We start from the raw sequence: 17,846 nt of genomic DNA, 5'->3' as shown, positions 1-17,846 counted from the left end.
GCTGCCCCATCCCTTCTGGAGTTTCTTCACTGTCACACTCTCTCTTTACCCAGCACGGAAATATCAGAATAAACTTGAGCCAGAAAATTATGCTGCATAGAATGGAGAAATGATCAAAATCATAGAATTATAAAATCATAGAATGGTTTGGGTTGGAAGGGACCTTAAAGCTCAGCTCCTTCCACTCCCCACTAAGGGAGGGGGAACGTCAGGTTGCTCAGACTCCCCTCCCGAAAACGAAAATACAGAAAATAAACTGGAAATACAGAAAAATATGGAAATAGAGAAAAACAGAAGAAGAGAGGGCATCTCTCTCCTTTCACCCCTACTTGTTCCATGAATCCTGTGGTTTCTCAGAAGGGTCACTGAGCTCCCCTTTCTGCAAGAATGAAACTCCCAGGGGGAGTCCCTGTGCAGGGTCTGTCCCTCCATGGGGTCTGTCCCTGTGTGGGGTCTGTCCCTCCCTGGGGTCTGTCCCTGTGCGGGACGCCCTCCCACCTCTCCCGCCTTGTTCAGGCGCTCACCCGGAGCTCAAACCCAGCAGCAAACTCAGCTCCAGGTGCGGAGCGGGTGCCCAGCCCTTGTCCCCCCGGGTGTCCCCAGCCTTCACCTGTGCCTGTCCCTGCGTGTCCCCAGCTCTCACCTGTGCCTGTCCCCCTCGGGTGTCCCCAGCACTCACCTGTGCCTGTCCCCCCCGGGTGTCCCCAGCTCTCACCTGTGCCTGTCCCCCGGTGTCCCCTCCAGCCGAGCGCGGTGACAGCGGCAGCGGGGCCGGGCCGGGGTCAGCGCGGGTCCCTCCGGATGGGCCAGGGAGCCTGAGCAGGCTGTCCCTGCTCGGGGTGTCCCTCCTGGGCTGTCCCTGCTCGGGCTGTCCCTCCTGGGGCTGTCCCCTCTGGGCTCTGTGTCCGTGTCGCCTCTCTCCGGCCGCTGTCCCTCCCGGGCTCTGTGTCCCTCCTGGGGCTCTCTGTCTGTTCTGGGGCTCTCTGTTCCCCCTGGTCTCTCTGTCCCTCCTGGGGCTCTCTGTCCCACCCGGGCTCTGTGTCCCTGTCGCCTCCCTCCCCGCTGTCCCTGCTCGGGCTCTCTCTGTGTCCCTGTCCCCTCCCCGCTGTCCCCGCGCTGTCCCCGCGGGCGGGGCCGCCTGTCGCAGGGGCTCTTTAGCCTGTGGGACATCCAGAGCCCCGGGATTTTTATGGGCACCGGGATGTTTATGGGCACCGGGATGTTTATGGGCACCGGGATGTTTATGGGCACCCGCCTCTGTTCCTTATGGGCTCAGTCCCATCCCGGCGGTGGCGCTGAGCAAACCCGGGATGAACTGAACTCCCCAGCGTTTCACAGGTCGGGGGGACGGTGCTTTGGCTGTGGATGGTGTTTCCTCTTCACAGCAGCTTGTAACAAACTTTGACACAACTTGAAGGGCTCCCCGTGTTTTAAAGGAAACTGGAGTTCAATGGTTTGAATCCCATTCCAGGAATAAGTTAGAGTCCCTAACAGAACAGGTAAACTGAACTGCAGATAAAAGTGAGTGGTCAAGCACGGTTAGAGATGAGACTTCTTCACACACACTCCTTTTTTTAAGATAACTCCTTGAAAAGTCAGATTTTTAAGGGATGGACAGAGCCCTTCAGAGCTGCAGTTCTCAGTGTTAATATAAATTTATCTCCCAGTGTTCATGTGAATTCATCTCCCAGTGTTTATGTGAATTCATCTCCCAGTGTTTATGTGAATTTATCTCCCAGTGTTTATGTGAATTTATCTCACGGTGTTAATATAAATTTATCTCACAGTGTTAATATGAATTTGTGGCACTCGCTGAGCAGCCTGAGCCTGCACTCCTGTGACACAGCCAAAAGCAGCTGCTGGTACCTGCAGCCCTCTGCACACCTTTGGCAAAAACCTGCTTTAACAGGGAATTAGGGACAAAAAGGTCAGGCTGGAAATGGAGCTCGGACACCTCAGCAGGCTTGTATCACTGAGGGCTCCTCTGCTGTGAGGATTTATCCAGAGTCACCTGGAGGGATGGAGATAAATCTTGAGAAAAACAAGACAGAGGCTCAAAGTCAAAGACCCCAGGCAGGGAATTAGGAGTTACAGACAGAGTTTCCTCAGTTTGCAGAGGGCAGTGGGCACCAAGGGTCACCCAAAGGGCTGTTACAGATATTTCAGATATTTCAGATATTTCAGGTATTTCCTTGCCCTTGTCGCCCATCTCAGGGACAGCCACACGTCGGAGAAATGCCACTCACAGTCATTTCAGAGGCCAATACTCCAGGCAGACATGAGCACATCAGTGATTCTAAAAAGCAGATTAGGATAAAGTTCCTTGTCCTCTTGCAGGAAGCCAGTGTGCTGTGGGAGAGGCTGTACCTGGAGCTCCAAGGGGGGCAAACTCCCCATCCCAGCACCAGCCCTGCCTGGAGCCACATCAGCCTCACCCCACACCAGAGGCAAGAACCCGAAGCAAACAGAATTTCCAAAGGTTTTGTTTCTATCCGTGGTGAAAGGAATCCCCCCGCAGCAGGCAATGGGGCTGAATAAAACTGTCCCTCAGGTGTACCAGGAGCCTTCAAAATGTTCATTGTAAAGGAACAGCAAAGGCAGGAAATGGACCAGCAGCTTTGTCTGTACTTTAGTGTTTTTTCCAAATGGGAATATCATTCCCTAATTTTTGTTTTAGATTAATCAGATTTTTGAGTTCAGGTTCTCAGTCCCTCGATAGCACAGAAGGCAGCTGAAATCTGCTCAGGGTTTCCTACCTTGGCCCTCCACAGCTGAACATCCTTCCTGTGGAGGAGAGAGCTGGGGCACAAACTGCTGAGCTTGCACTGTGACGGATTTAGGGCAGAAAGCGCAGGTGGCACATCCCAAAGGGTCACATTGACACACCTTTATGCACCTTTACAGTCAGCAAAACACAGGAGCTCCCATTTAATGTGGCAGAAGAGAAAAAAAAATCTTCAAAAAACAGAGAAGCACTGACGACCCAGGAGATGCTGAAATAATTCTGATAGACTTGAAAACATGTCCCAGTTGTGAGACCTCAGCACCCCAAAGGGCAGCCTTGTGTAACGTGCTTTACTCAGCAATTCTCTGCCATGGGCTTTCCCAATAAAACAGTGCAGAAGTCTGTGAGCCTGGGTATTCCCTTGCCTCTAACAGCCCCATAAAGATTATTTCCTTTCAGCCATGAGAGAGACTCCACTGGAAACCCACCAAACGCTCCATCTGAGCTGACCTGAGCATTCCGATTCTAATTTCATCCCAAATCAGCAGGTGGTTATTGCCTGTCTTCAAAATGGCATTTGTCAGGAATGAAAATTCTTTGCCAAAATAAGTCATTCAGTGTTATTTATGACATAGACAGATTCTGTTACTTTCCCATGGGGTGTTATGCTCAAACACTGTTGACTCAGCCAGCCCTGGCCCTCTCCCCCTTTATGTTCAACTGCAGCCATTAAATTGTCTTTCAGAAGCTGCACTGAGGGCACAAACCCCCCTGACTTCTCCATCAGATGAGGATAAACCAGAAATGACCCTCTAGTGCATGAAGTCTGAGAGCTCTGAGCATTTGCTGTCACAGACTAAACACAAATCTCCCCTGTGCTCTTCTCAAGCTTCGTGCTCAGTGTGGAGCCCCAAAGTCTCTGTCACAGTAGCTCCTTGCCAGGGCTGTGCTGTGAACCCAATCACAGGGGTCTCCTTTTGCCAGTTATTTTCCTGCCCCAGCGATAAGCCAAGCCCAGAACTGGAGATGCCCAGGAAGGTGATGGTCAGATGGCCACATGGCCTGGCCCAGGCAGAGGGAGAGAATGAAGCCACTTCAAGGCTCCTGAAGATGAAAAAATTCACTTTTTCAAGTCACCTCAGTTTGAAGTATCCAGACCTAAGGGGTGCTGAGTACCAGGTGCCTTTCCTGACATCACTGGGATCCTCTGGGTGCACATCTCTTGGTGCCTGGGAAAACCCCTGGGGAACATCTTGGTGCTCAGGGCTACCTGTGTGTGATCCTGAGTGAACGAAAACATTCTGTGTGAAAATAAATCATCTTCTCCTCCCTTAATGTCTTACACTGGCCTTCGTCACCTCGTTGCAACATTATTCCCTTCACCAGAGCTGAGTGCCCAACTGTCTGGGGAAAGCAGAGCTTCTGAATAGGAGCAGGGTGATGTCTGCAGTTTACAAACTGTCTGGCAGTTTCCAGGAGTTGGTTTTGGTTTTCCTGGATTGCTTTGGTGACCCCCAATCACACACAGCCCGTGTTTTTCCACCCCCAGGCACGTCCTGCTGTTCCCAGCCAGGCAGACAGGCAGGCTCTGGGCTGGGACACAGTGAGCAGGTCACTTTTCAGGGAGATGGATGGATGGGGAATGGATGGGTGGATGGACAGATCACTGAAAGGAGCAGGATAATGTCAGGGGTGCTGATCCACCCTGGTTAGGCTGGGAGAAGGGAGGAAAGGAGGAGTGGGTGTCAGAGAGGGATCCAGTGTCAGGACATGATGGATGAGGGAGATCCGAGTTCTGGGAAGGGAGGCTGGGGCAGACGAGGCCAGTGCCAGGAGCTGAGCAGGAGGAAACCAGACCCACGCAAAGGCCCTGGTTAACCCTGCACTGAGACAGGCCTGGGCTGCTCCTCTGGGGCAAACTGAAGGGCAAGAAAATTGCTCATAGTTTGGGCATTTCCAAATCCAGCATGTCCTTGTCAATCTCTTGGACTGACAGAGTGAGTGTCCCACGTGGTGCAGGGCTGTGTGTGACCACGACAGTGAATGGGTCACGCTCTCATTCATGTGCTCTTCAGCTTCATTCAGCTTATTTTTCAGGCATCTCTCATTTTACACTCACCACTCACTCCTCTCCTCGCACCCAGCGAGTTCCAGTTTGAAGGTCCTGACCAGAGCAAAGTTTGTTTCCCCACAGTGATCACAGAGGGGCTGAGCTGTCCAGGGGGTCCTCAGGGGAGAGGAGAAGGGAAGGAGCCTCACATGTTTATCAGCCAAACCAGCTGACCTGTACTCCTCACCACCAGCCTGGGCTGGCTCTGGCTCCCTGGGCCAGCTGGGTCACACTGACAGTTGCCCAATCCTTGCTGGAAGCAGGAATGCACTGCTGAGATGCTCTCCTGGCCATCCTCCCCACCCCTTTCATGGCAATATTGAGGGACTTGGGTCCCACTCCAAACTGGCAGCAGAGCAGAGAGGGAGCTGCTGGTGCAGGAGGGTCAGTCCAGCACAGAGAACAAGGTTCTCAGCAACCCAGAGGAAAACTCTAAGGAGCTCTAAAAAGCAGGGAGCAATCCAATAAACCATTAACTGCTGCTGCTCACCTGCTGCAAGGATATGAAGACAAAATTTCTGGGCTTTGTGCATGTTTGTCTTTCAAAGCACAATTTTAGCTCTGTCCTATACATCTACACTAAAAATCCATCTTTCTCTTCCTGGTGTAGTATTTTTCCCATCTATCCATCACCTTCTAAGTGACTATCTGATGCTCCAGGTGCCTTTCTTCTCCCTGTTCTCCCTCTTTGTTTATCCTGCTGGACGATTTGTGTCCCCTTTGTAGCTTATGAACATACACCTCATTGATAAGGGCATTGAGATCTGCAGTTTGTCTTCTCTGGAATGGTCCTGGCCTCCTTCCTGACTCTCTAGGTATGCCTGCAAAAATAGCACGAGTGCATGGCTCACTGCTGACCACAGCCTGGAGAAATAAACTCCTTTAAACAACAAGCCACAGCCGTCTGAGGCAGAAGCCAAGGCTCACTGGCCTTGCCACATGCCACAAAGGTCACCAGCCCAAAACTGCCCCAGCAGACAGGACAGAATGCCAGAAGCAAAGGACATATAAATCTAATGACTATCAGCTTAACTATGTCAGCTGATTGCTGGACTCAACCAGAGGGGGAAAGGAGAAGATTTGCCCCAGTTTAGCTTTATAAGTCTCAAGGCATTGGGACGCCTTTTGACACAAGGGGTTTTAACAACTCCTTAAATATTTCACCCAGGAGAGGTTCTTTAACTCTCAGCTCTTTGGTGTGTCAGGCAAACCATCCATGGTCCCAGAGCTGGTCAGAGGGTGGCAGGAAAGGTGGGAGTCTCCACAGAGCTGAGACCTGTAGGATTCATTTATCTACTGTAATTCTTGAGAAGGGTTTAGTATTTGCCATTTTACATTGCCCCAAGCATTGCTTCCAGAGGTGCAAGGGCAGAGAACTCCTACAAGGCTCAGGGTCAAGTAAAGTCACAGAATCATGGAGTCATTTAAGTGTGAAAAGCCCTCAAAGATCATTGAGTTCAGCATTTCCCCAGCACTGCCATGTTCACTACTAGACTCTGCCCTCAAGTGTCCACACCTCCAGGGATGGTGGCTCCAGCACTGCCCTGGGAAGGCTGTGCAGTGACCTGAGTGACACCCAGCCTGGCAGGTGACAGAGAGATGATCCATGGAGCTGGTAGTGAACTGGGGCTCTGGAGGTCCCCAGTGCATCCCCTCCCTCAGGGCAGGACCATCTGCAACACCAGACTGGAGCAGCCAAGGCTTTTCCACTGAGCCTCAGCAAACACCCCAAACTCTCACCAGGATGGAGATTCCCCCTCCCTCGTGACCTGTCCCAGGCCTGCACCAGCTGACTGGAGAGATCTTTTCCTGGTTCCCAACCTGAACCTCCTGAGATGGAGCCTGTGGTCATTGCCTGTTGTAATTTGGGAGCACAAAGAAGAGTTTGTCCCTCTGTCCCCTCTGTGACCACCCTTGCTGTGCTGGCCACACGTCCCTGGATTTAGCCCAGAGCTTTATGATGGGCACACAGAGATGATTCACCTTCAAGCTGGCACCCACCTGAGACCATCTCCTGTCCTGTCCACAGCCAAGTGGAAAAGTTGTGCTGACTTTGAGCAGTGAACACGAGATGAGAGTGAAGTTTCTGTGTACAAGCACCAGGGCAGAAACTCGCTTTGTTAAATATGTGGAAATGGATAAGGGGCTAAAAGGAGGCAACAAAAATTAATACAAGAGAGCTCAAGGTGAAGGTGGCAGTGCCTGACAGCAAAGGCATGAAATGAAGAAGGGCAAGCACAGATAAAAGGAGAACTCCTGAGCAGAAAACCATCCTGAGGAATCATCTCCCATAAGGCAGTTTGAGGTGGAAGCTTCCAAACCTCAGCATGCCAGAGTCAGGGAGGTGGGATTCCTGGCAACATTTCTCTTCTAATGGTTTTGCTTACCAGAAAGTCTGTCATTAAGGCCCTGTGAGGAATTGCTGTCATGCTGCAGCCTGATATCAGCTATTATTAATAACTGAGGAGTCCTGGCTTATGGAAGGAATACATTTGGGTGTGCTCAGAGAAGATCCATGTTGTTTCATCTGTGTTCAGTGGGGAGGAAACCCATGAGTGATCAGGTTCCTTTGCCCTTGTACAGGTGCTCTGAGGATGCCATTCCTGCCAGGGAATTGCTACACTCAGGGGCCTGACTCTGACCATCAACTTTTTTGTCACAGTACAAAGTCAATCTAAGGACCACAGTTCAGCTGTTTCATCCTTGCACTGGGGCAGATTTTCATCTCTCTGGTCCATTTTCATCTCTCTGTTGAAATCTGCTGGTTTCCTTCATTTCTATGTCCCATAACTTCCTGAGGCTTCAGTCTGAGACTGAATTAAGTGGAGGCACCCACAAATGAGAGACTCAAGCACAGGGACCTCCACACCAAACTCTGACAGAGTCACCATAGATTTATTTTACAATGGGAACTTGGTGTCACAGCTTTCTGCCACTCAAATTCAGAAGCCTTTCCTAAGGTCAGGAGATCCAGGAGGACAAATCTCCAGGAGACACTGAGCTCAGGAACTCTTGGCTGCGGTAAATGCCAGTTGGGGTGACTTGCTATACAGCTATTTTGGCATTTTGTTGTCCTGACCCTTGGACATTCTCATCCTACAGTGACCTGTGTGCACAGCACGATGGTCCCCATGTCCCAGCCCAGCAGCAGGGACTCCTTTGGGTGGACAAGGCAGTGTCACAGCAGACCAACATCCTGCCAGAGAAGCCATTGGAGCAGGAGGTCCCAATTCTTATCCACTATAAGACCCCCCACATCCTTTAGACAGAAATCCCAGATGGGTGATTGATCCAAACAGAAATACACCTTTAGTGTTGTCTGCTGTGATGGTTCTTCCATCAGTCGTGTGCAGGTTCCTCTGGCAGCGTTTCATGGGACCTGCTGGGAGCTCTGGGGCCTCAGGATCACCACAGTTCCCTGGGGTTCATGGCTCTGTTGACTCGTGATGGAGCTTGTGGGAAGCTGTGCCCAAGGAGAGTCCCCTCCTCGGCCCTGTACACCCAGCTGAGAGCAGAGCTGAGAGCAGAGCTCCTCTCCAGTGCCCTGCACCCAGGGGCTGTGTCCCTGCTGCAGACCATAAATTACCCACAACCAGCTTTAACACCTCCACAGAATTATGCCCCAAAGCTTCTGGTCCCAGCAGGTCTGGAAGGGGTCAGTGCCTGTCCCTGTCCAAGCAGGTGTTGATAATAAGGAAATGCCCCCCCGTGGTGAGAGGAATTTTAGAAGCTGCGAGGAGAGGTCACAGCACAGGGAGGGCACTGCAGGCAGCTGCACCCACTGACTGCCCCGGGCACTTGGCCTTGAGGACAGAGCTCTGCCTGCAAACACAGAGAGCCCTGGCAGAGCCTGTGCCAAACACAACAGCTACAGCAGCCTTTGGGCCCTGCCTGATGGTTAGGAACGTCTGCTGCAGCAGAAATCCCCACACTTTCCTGAGGAGGTGAGAAATGCAGAGCTCTGGCATTGTTTCACTTGAGAAATGAGCATTCCTGAGGCAAAGGGTAGAAAAATCTTTCTCCAGATTTCAGAAGAAAACCCACAAGACACAACCACTACAGGCCACAGTCCCTTTTGGAGCTGCAGAGCCTGCAGAAGTTCTCAGTTGTTTCCTCATGTGTGGTGAGATGCACTGAATATTTACTTGTCAATCAAAGAAGTCTCAGTGCCACCATTCAGATGGGAAATTCAGCATGGAAACAGCAGAAAGCAAGCCAAATAAAAGTCTCTTCATACTCATGAACAATGTTTTCTCCCACTCCATCATTCCCCAGAGGTGAGGAATTGCCTTGCCTTGATTACTCTGGATGAAGTGGACCCAGGGTGAGGTGCTGAGACCAGGGCCAGGCTGACACAGCTCTGGCACAGTCTCTAATCCTCCTGCAGCACTTGGCTGTTTGTGCTGACTCCCTGTGGGTACTTGGGGTAACCCTCGAGTTCCCAACACACTCATTCCAAATTAAATGATCCACCAGAGCCTCTGTTCTGGCCAGTGCCAGAATCCATCTCCCTTTCATGCCCCATTCCCTTCACTGCAGGAAGGGAGCTGGCCAGGGCCTGATTAAACTGAGTGTTGGGAAAGATTTCTTCACTGAGAGGCTGATCAAACCCTGCACAGCTGCCCAGGGCAGTGGTGGAGTCACCATCCCTGGAAGTATCCAGAAAACAAGTGGATGTGGAGCTTAGGGGTGTGGGTTAGTGGTGGCTTGTGCAGAGCTGGGTTAATGGTTGCACTGGATGATCTTGGAGGTCTTTTCAGCATAAATGACTCTGTGATCCTGCGGCTCATGGTCAGGGCTGCTGGGGGCACAGGACTTCCAGTACTGCTGGTCCTGAGGAGATGCCACTCCTGCTCTGGCTTTTTGTCTGCACTGACATGGCCATGCTGTCCTCTCCAGGTCTCCTATTTCCAACAGTGTAGGACAGTTAACTCCAGGTTAAAGCCAAGGATTGACCCTGTAGAGGAAACCCTGGAGCTGGGAAGGTGTGATCCCATCCCAGGTCCCCCAGAACAGGCCATGGAAGCAGGTCTCTGCTCCTCTGCCCCACAATCTGTGTGAGCAGGGCCTCCCCTCGACCATCAATTACAGCACACAATTAGTTCCACTGAGCCAGAGTCTCCCAGCACAGCCCTGGCAAAGTGCCCTTCCTCCCACTTCTCTCTCATTAGGCTGCTCCTCCCTTGCTTGGTCTTTAATTAGCTTGTCATCAGCAACTTGGCCTGGACTGAATACCCTGCATTGTCCCAGATGAAACTGTGTAAGACAGATGGGACACCAAAGCAGCAGGAGAGGAGAGCAAGAAGACTTGCAAAGCCATCAATATGTGTCTGCCTGCAGGGACAGGCTTGCCAGGGGCAGCAATAACATTTCCTCTGCCTTGGGGTGTTCAAATTGTGGATTGGCTGAGACCCAACAACCCCATTTCAGCAAACCCAACATAAGTCCAGCACAGGGAGAGACAAACCCCAGCAAAACCAGTTGCCTTAAGGATTGAAGCTGTTTATTGTGGCATTGAAGTCATCAGGAAAATTAATCCACAAACACCAGAGGTTTATGTCCAAAAAGGAGACAGAGGAGTCCTGTAACCTTATTGGAGTAAAGGGAGAAGCCATGGGGCATTTCCCATGGGGTCTCTCAAATTTTTAGAGGACAGAGGCTCCAGCCATATTTCCCTCTCTCTTTCCTCATTGGTTGAGGTACTTGAGAGGTACAGACTCCCTGAATCACCTCCCTTCTAAAGTATAAACTCCCCACCATTTTCTTTTCCCATGGGATTTATGGTTCCTCCCATTGCTCCTTTCAGCATCCAGCTTTACCCACAGTTTGTTTGTAAAGACAGATCCCTCTCATTCCTTCCAAACTGAAGGGCCCAGCCATGCTCAACCCACCCACCTGGCTTGGAGCAGCTCCACAAGGAAGCATTGACACCCTTGGTGCCCTTTTTTCCCTGTTCAGGAGCCAACTGGTGGCCTCCCATCCCCTTTTCCCTGCGTTCTGCAGGGGGTTTATTCCCTGTGTGCCCCACAGGGAGCTCACAGACCCTCCCTGGGGCTGCTGCAGAGCCTTGGGCCAGCACAGGGGAGGGGACAGGGCAGAGCTGGAGGGGAGGGCAGCCCAGCAAACTGGCACCTGTTGTCAGGCAAAAGCCAAGGCTTGTGTCAGCCTGCTGAAAATATTTCCCCTTCGACCTTGGAGACCTTTCCCATCACACTTTATGAGGCAGACTGCTCCCATTAAGTGCCACTTGATCCTCTGCTAATGCAGCAGTTATGAAAGGCCCATAGCACTTGTCACTAGGATAAACACCTTCAGGGTGGGAGAAGCTGAGGGAAAGGGGCACACACACACACACCCTCCCCTCTGTCCCTTCCCTGTCTGCCCATCACCACTGTCACAGCCCCTGCTTTGGAGAAGGAAAGCTGAGCCTGGCTTTGCCTCTGCTGCCAGGCCCTAAATGATTACACAGAGAGGGGCTGCTTGGGTTAGTCAGGCATTTCCCTGCAAGAGAGGGATGCAGGACACAGCACTGGGTGGGCACTGTCCCTTCAGTCCTGCAGAGCACACAAGCTCAACCAGCTGCCATGGGGACAGGTCCTGCTGCCATGGGGACAGGTCCTGCTGCCATGGGGACAGCTCCTGCTGCCACCACCCCTGTCCAGCCGGGGCTCAGAGCCCTGAGCAGCTTTAGGGTGCTCAGGAAAAAGGGCTCAAGGTTGCACATTAGGAGGAATTTGTTCACAGAAAGGGTTATTAAACATTGCAAGGGGCTGCCAAGGGAGCTTTGGAGTCCCCAACCCCAGAAGTGCCCAAGGAACAACTGGATGTGGCACTCAGTGCCCTGGGCTGGGTGACAAGGTGGGGGTTGGCCATAGCTTGGACTCGATGATCTCAAAGGTCTTTTTCAGCCTAAATGATTCTGTGATTCAGTCTCAGAGGAAGCACAAACCTGCCTTCCCTGCTGGAATGCAGTGGGTTGTAGGATCACATCTCTCTGCACTAGTAAGAGCTGGATATTGGGGATGCAGTGGGGATGCAATGGGGATGCAATGGAGATGCAATGGGGATGCAATGGGGATGCAGTGGGGATGCAATGGGGATGCAATGGGGATGCAATGGGGATGCAATGGGGATGCAATGGGGATGCAGTGGGGATGCAATGGGGATGCAATGGGGATGTAATGGGGATTCCTGCTCCTGGGAGACCCTGCAGAGCTGGGACCACTCCTGGGGACTGTCTGGTCATTCCGTATTACCCATCATGAGCATTCCCCAACAAGGAGAGCCTGGAAAGGGGCTGTGAAATCTGCCTATTGCAGCAAGATCAATTTTCAGGAGACTTTCCCCTCTCTAGCAGGAATGGGGGCTGTAAAAGACACTCTTTCTACTGTTTTTAAATCTTTCCACAGGAGACATTTCTGCCCATCTGACCTGTGGCTGACTGGCTTTTCCCCCCTATCCCCCCCAGCTTTCCCTTGCATGGAAGATAAATCACACAGCTCTGGGGGATCAGGCTGCTGAAGTAAAAAGGGAGTGAAGTCATCTTAGCCCTCAGGAAAAATGTTCTGACGTGTGGCTGCTCTCCATGTGATGATAACAGGGTATAATTTATATGGGTAGAAATCCCTCTTCCCACTCTAACAACGTTTTGTTTGCTTTGTCCTGAATAATGAGCCCACTCGTGCCCTGGAAACGATGGTTCAGAACACATGTGCAGGGTTCCTAACCCTGGGCAATGACAAGAAATTTCATCAGCTCAAATAAATATCCCTGCCTCACCAGGACAAGCCTTCGTGCTTCAAATGTCTCACTTCCCTACCTGCCAGCACTGAAACTCCATAAATAGGGCCAGCTGAGAGGGGAGCTGGGATGTGCAGTGCCACCCACGAGAGACCTGTGAGGCCAGGACAGACCCTTGGAGGGAAATCGGGGTGAGGAAAGAGCACAGCACCAGGCAGGAGAGGCTGGGGCAGCCTGGTGGATCACTGAGGAACCCAGAGCTCACTCTGGAGCAGGCTGGCTCTGGGCATTCCTCTGCTCTCACAGCACCTCTGCACTGCTCCAACACCTGCAGGAAGACTCCACATCCCTGCGAGCAGACTGTGGGTCAGGACACGCTCAGAACATTCAGTGCAGTGCTTGCTGACGTTGGTGTCAGTCTTTCCATTCCTGCCAGTGCATTCTGGAGCAGGACACGACCACGTCCTGCCAGCACCTTCCCATAACCTACCAGGACCTTGCAGTTCCCATAACCTACCAGGACCTTGCAGTGCTGCACCAGATGCCTGCTGGCACAGCAGCTCCCACCCCCTTTCCCAGCACAAAGGCTGCTCTCAGAGGTTTGTGGTTCCCAGCACTGCAGGTCCCCCATGTTTCCACAGCCCTCCACAGATGCTCATCACTCCTACAGCCATGGGCTGGATCTTGCTCTGCATTACACACCCCTCCCAGCACTCTGTCACTGAGCCCAGAGCAGCAGTAGAAGGAAATGGGACTTTTGGCTCTCCCCCACTGCTCCTGAGCTTCTGTTCCACAGGGCCAGAAGTCCAGAAGGATCCAGCACAGTGTCAGTGAGGTGGAGGCACTCACTGGTGATGTGTCCCATTCGTACAGGTCCTTCCTGACAAAAAATACCACTTGGAACCAATTCCTGAAATAATCCTGCCCAAAGACAAAGCCAGCACAGCAGAAATGTAGAGCAGGTTTTTTGTCCAGGCCCTCCTTAGTGTTCCCTTCCAAGGAGAAGGCTCTTTGACAAGTAGGGAATAACTCCTATCCAGTCAGGACCTGCATGCTGGAGAAGCTGTTAATTGCCTCTTGAAGTCTTCTGTCAGCAACATTATCCCATCTGCCCTGCCCAGACTGGCCAGAGATTGTCCTGCTCAGTGGCTGCAGTGGGACACGGAGAAGGGGAAGGTGAAACATGAGATGAGAAATAAAACCCACAGTAGCAAGCAATGCTAATCAAAAAATCGTGAGGGAAGCAGCATTCCAAGGAGGGGGGAATGCTGGGGGAGGAAAAGCATGGACCTCTCTTGACAAAGCTCCAGGTCATTTTAAAAGGGCCCAAGACATTATATTTTAATGTCTATTTTTAATACAACCTACACGTGTGCTGAGCCACTATCTTGTTACTTCCCAAATTAGCAGCAAAAAGATTAATTTAGACAGGAGGGAAGAATTTTTAACAAAAGTGTCACTGCCTTCTGGGGAAAGATGTCTGACCTGAAAAGATCATGTCCAGGGAAACCCCACAGCACAGACAGTCCCTCAGGGCTATGAGTCCCACAGCTGGAAACAAAACAGTTTGGGGTAGTTCAGCACAGCTGGGTGGCTGATGGTGATGTCAGATGAGTGTAACACATCACTTTAATTGATCATAAATATATATTTGTCACTACAGCTGACAACAAAAGGCGTGGAGATAATAAATGGCCAGTCTATTACTGGGAGCCTTCAGCAGCTTCCCATCTGCACATCTGTGTTTGCTTTTATGGTTTACATTTTATTTCATCCAAGCAATAGGGAAATAAAAGGCGTGTGCTCATTCCCTGTCCCTTTTTCCAAGGGCTTCCTGACAAACCCCCAGGGCCCTACAGCAGACAAGCAGCTTCTGTGGCTGGAGCTCCCCTGGCTCTCCTCCTCCCCGAGGTCAGCCCTGCAGGGAGAGGCCAAGCTCCCACCCACACTGTGGATCCACAGGGATGACCCATCTGAGCCGCCAAATTAAAGGCTGATGGCAGAGCTGAGAAAGCAAAACATTTACTTGTGCTGAGGGAACCTGCCCACCTATTAACATTTTGTGTTTTCCTCTGTGCCAGAGGAAATGAGCACATACTTGCACTGAAATCACCTCCTCCAAACACAACTGAGTCGCTTCTCCAAGTCTCCACTAAGGTTTCTGGAGAGTTTCCTGCTCCAAGAGGGGCAAATACAGGTGGGATCCTATGACCACAGTGCCCTCCCAGCCCCACCAAACAGAGAAATTCATCCTGCCCAGAGGTTTCCCCAGGAATTCTTTTATCCTTTCTGAAGCAGAGCAGCTGTTTAACAGCAACTCAGCATGGCAGGTCAGAGGATGATAAATTCTGTATCCACTTGGGAATTTTTAGGGAAACAAAGCCCCAACTGTGCAAATTGCAAGAAGGCTGAGACATGTGGTCCAATACTGCACTGAACAACCCTCCCAAGCTATAAACTGCCCCAAGGCAGTGACTTCTATTAGCAAACACTTCCTTGCTCTCACATGTAGAATTTCCCCCATTGTTCCTGCTGTTGGGACGTGTGAATGAATCTCTTGTTTTACTCTGTTTGTGTGCATGGCTTTTGCTTTACTTATTAACTGCTTTATCTCAACCCACAGGATGTCTCACTTCCACTCCTGTGACTCTCACACTGTGCAGGAGTGAGTGTGGGTTAAACCAGGACAACACTGTGGGGCAGGAGGGGTCCCTGACCATCAGCACAGCCCAACAGCCCCAAGCTGGCCAAGTTCAAGGAGCAGTCACAGCATGAGGTGTGACTCACTGGGGTGACTGCAGCCCTCCTGCACAACCTCAGAAGGCAAAACCAAGTCCCTAAAAGAGAAAGCCTAATGCCAAAAATACACTTAGGCATAATTGTTCATGCAATTCCATCAAAAGTCTTGGAGAAACTTATTTTTTGGCTGAATTAGGTGTTGCAGAAAAGAGTGTCAGTGATTCTCTGCCCAGTAAGGAGGAGCCAGACTTCCCAGGACACTGATGCAGAACAGGAACAGCACAGAGCAGTCCCCAGAGGCTGCAGCCACTCAGCCTCACAAATAGGATCCAGCTCTGCCATCCTGATTCTATTCCCCTCTTCCCTCACATCACACCCATGGCAGGGGGAGGACAGCAGGGAGGGTGGTACTGGAGCTTCACAGACATCTCCACACCCGAGGAGCTGTAAGTGCTCCTGCTGTGGGCACTGCTCTACACCCCTGGCTTGGAAGATGAAAATACTTTGGGTCATCCTTCATGGCTGGACATCACTGGCTGTTCTGTGCCTGTGTGTGGAGGTGATGCTGGACAGAGGGCCCTGCACAAGCCCAACCTGCCTGTCCATGGCCCAAGGGCACAGAGTGACACCGGATCTCCCGGGTTATCAGAGCCCAGCCTTCTGGGCAGCCTTATCTGCTGTCAGCTCCCACGCACACAGCAGCTGCTGCTGCCTGGGCCGTACACTGTTCATTAATGTGTGCTCACAGTTCTCCACCAGGCTTTTTAAGACCATCAGCTCTTTCAGGGTGAGAGAAGCTCTCAAGAACTGACTGTCACAAGCAGCTCTTGTGACCCTCATGAGCTCTTCACCCACCCTCACAGAACCCCTCCCAGTGCTGTGGTATCATTAGACTGTGGAAACTGAGGCACAGCACCACAAACCTCTTCCTTGGAGCTGGGAGGGAGCTGACAGCAGGAAGAGAATTGCCATTGTTTGGTCTAACCACCCATCCTGCATGAGGAGGAGTGTCACAGCCACAGCTGGTCTGAGGCTCTACAGATAAATTTGGCCATCGTAAGAAATTCAATTTGGCTAGCCTTGTTTGTTAAAGGATAGAAGTAAACGAGTCCCTGGGTCTGATGTGGTCAGATTCAAACTCAAACAAGGGACTCCTGCCAATCCCATTAAATCCCACGGGTCTGAATGCAGACATCACTGGCTGGGGCTGAGACCTTGACCATCAAATGTTCAAGCACAGGAATTTTGAGCCCCCTATAAAAGGAGGTGCCCAACAATAAACTTTGGCTGTTTGTCCCATGACCTTCAGTGAGTTCTGCTCCAAACTGTGACCCTGTTGTTATAGAAGAGAGCCCTGGAGGTTGGCCCAATGCTCAGGCACTCTGGAGTCTTTTCTTGTCAGCTTACAACTCCCAAAGCACTTCATTCCATAGGCAACAGAAAGACAAAATCATCTTGTTGCAAGCAACGAATGAAATTTCTTCCCCCTGAATTACGGGATGCTTTTTTATAATGGCAGGATGTATTTCTAGAATATTTACAAGTCAATGTGCCTGTTCACAATTTAAAATAAACTGCCCTTTAAATATGTGCCAGGTGCTGTGACCCCAGGCCGGAAGGAGGTTTGCAGTGTTGTCACCAACACCCGTGTCCAGAGAGAACAAGGACAAAGTGTCCCTGTGTGTCCTCAGCCCTTGTTAACAAAAATGCCACCTGTGAATCCTTCAGATTCACACCACAAGTGCCAGTAAGGACAAATTACATGGGTAAGGGGACAGGAACAGGGCAGGGTATTAACACCTGGAGCATTTCCCCTCTTTTGCACATTTGTGTTTCTTTGTTTCTCATCTCCCTCTCCCTCTGTGAATTGTGTTTGGCCTCTATTCCCAGGGCACTGCCCATGGAAGGCTCCTCTGAGGCACCTCTCCCCTTTGTGCTGCCAGCAAAGTGAGAGGCAGAAATGGGGAATGAACAGCCCCATGGTGGTCCCTAAAGCCCCTTCCCAGACCCTGTGTGGGTCACAGGGAATGAGCAGCCCCATGGTGGTCTCCAAAGCCCCTTCCCAGACCCTGTGTGGGTCACAGGGGATGAACAGCCCCATGGCCTTTTAAATCTGAACAAACCCAGCTGTGCCACAGCCCTGAGCGTCCCATGGGCAGGCCCAGGGCTCTGCTCTGAGGGGAGAGCTCTGATTGAGCCCCAAAGAGCTTCTTCCCCTCAGCAGCACTGGAGTAGGAGGAAGGATTTAGAAGTCCTTTGTGCATCTAATACTCGAAATCTAATCTAAACTTTGTGCATCTAATTCTCATGGAATATATTTCCTTAGGCCCAGCTGGCTTAGACCGCTATCCTATACAGACACCAGTGAGCGGCGGATGGAATGCAGTCATGGCAGGGCCAGCATTTTAAACACAACAGCAATGGGACGAGAAAACTCTTTAGAATATTATTTACGAGATTATGTACAAGAAAATGCAATGACAAGAGAGAGAGAACACGGCCTCCCTCAGCCACCGGCTGGGCTGCCTGTCC

Source organism: Zosterops lateralis, assembly GCF_965231275.1.
Source record: "Zosterops lateralis genome assembly, chromosome: 26".
NCBI classification, from domain to species: domain Eukaryota; kingdom Metazoa; phylum Chordata; class Aves; order Passeriformes; family Zosteropidae; genus Zosterops; species Zosterops lateralis.
The sequence above is the reverse complement of the archived record's forward strand: the minus strand, read 5'-3'. Positions refer to the sequence as shown.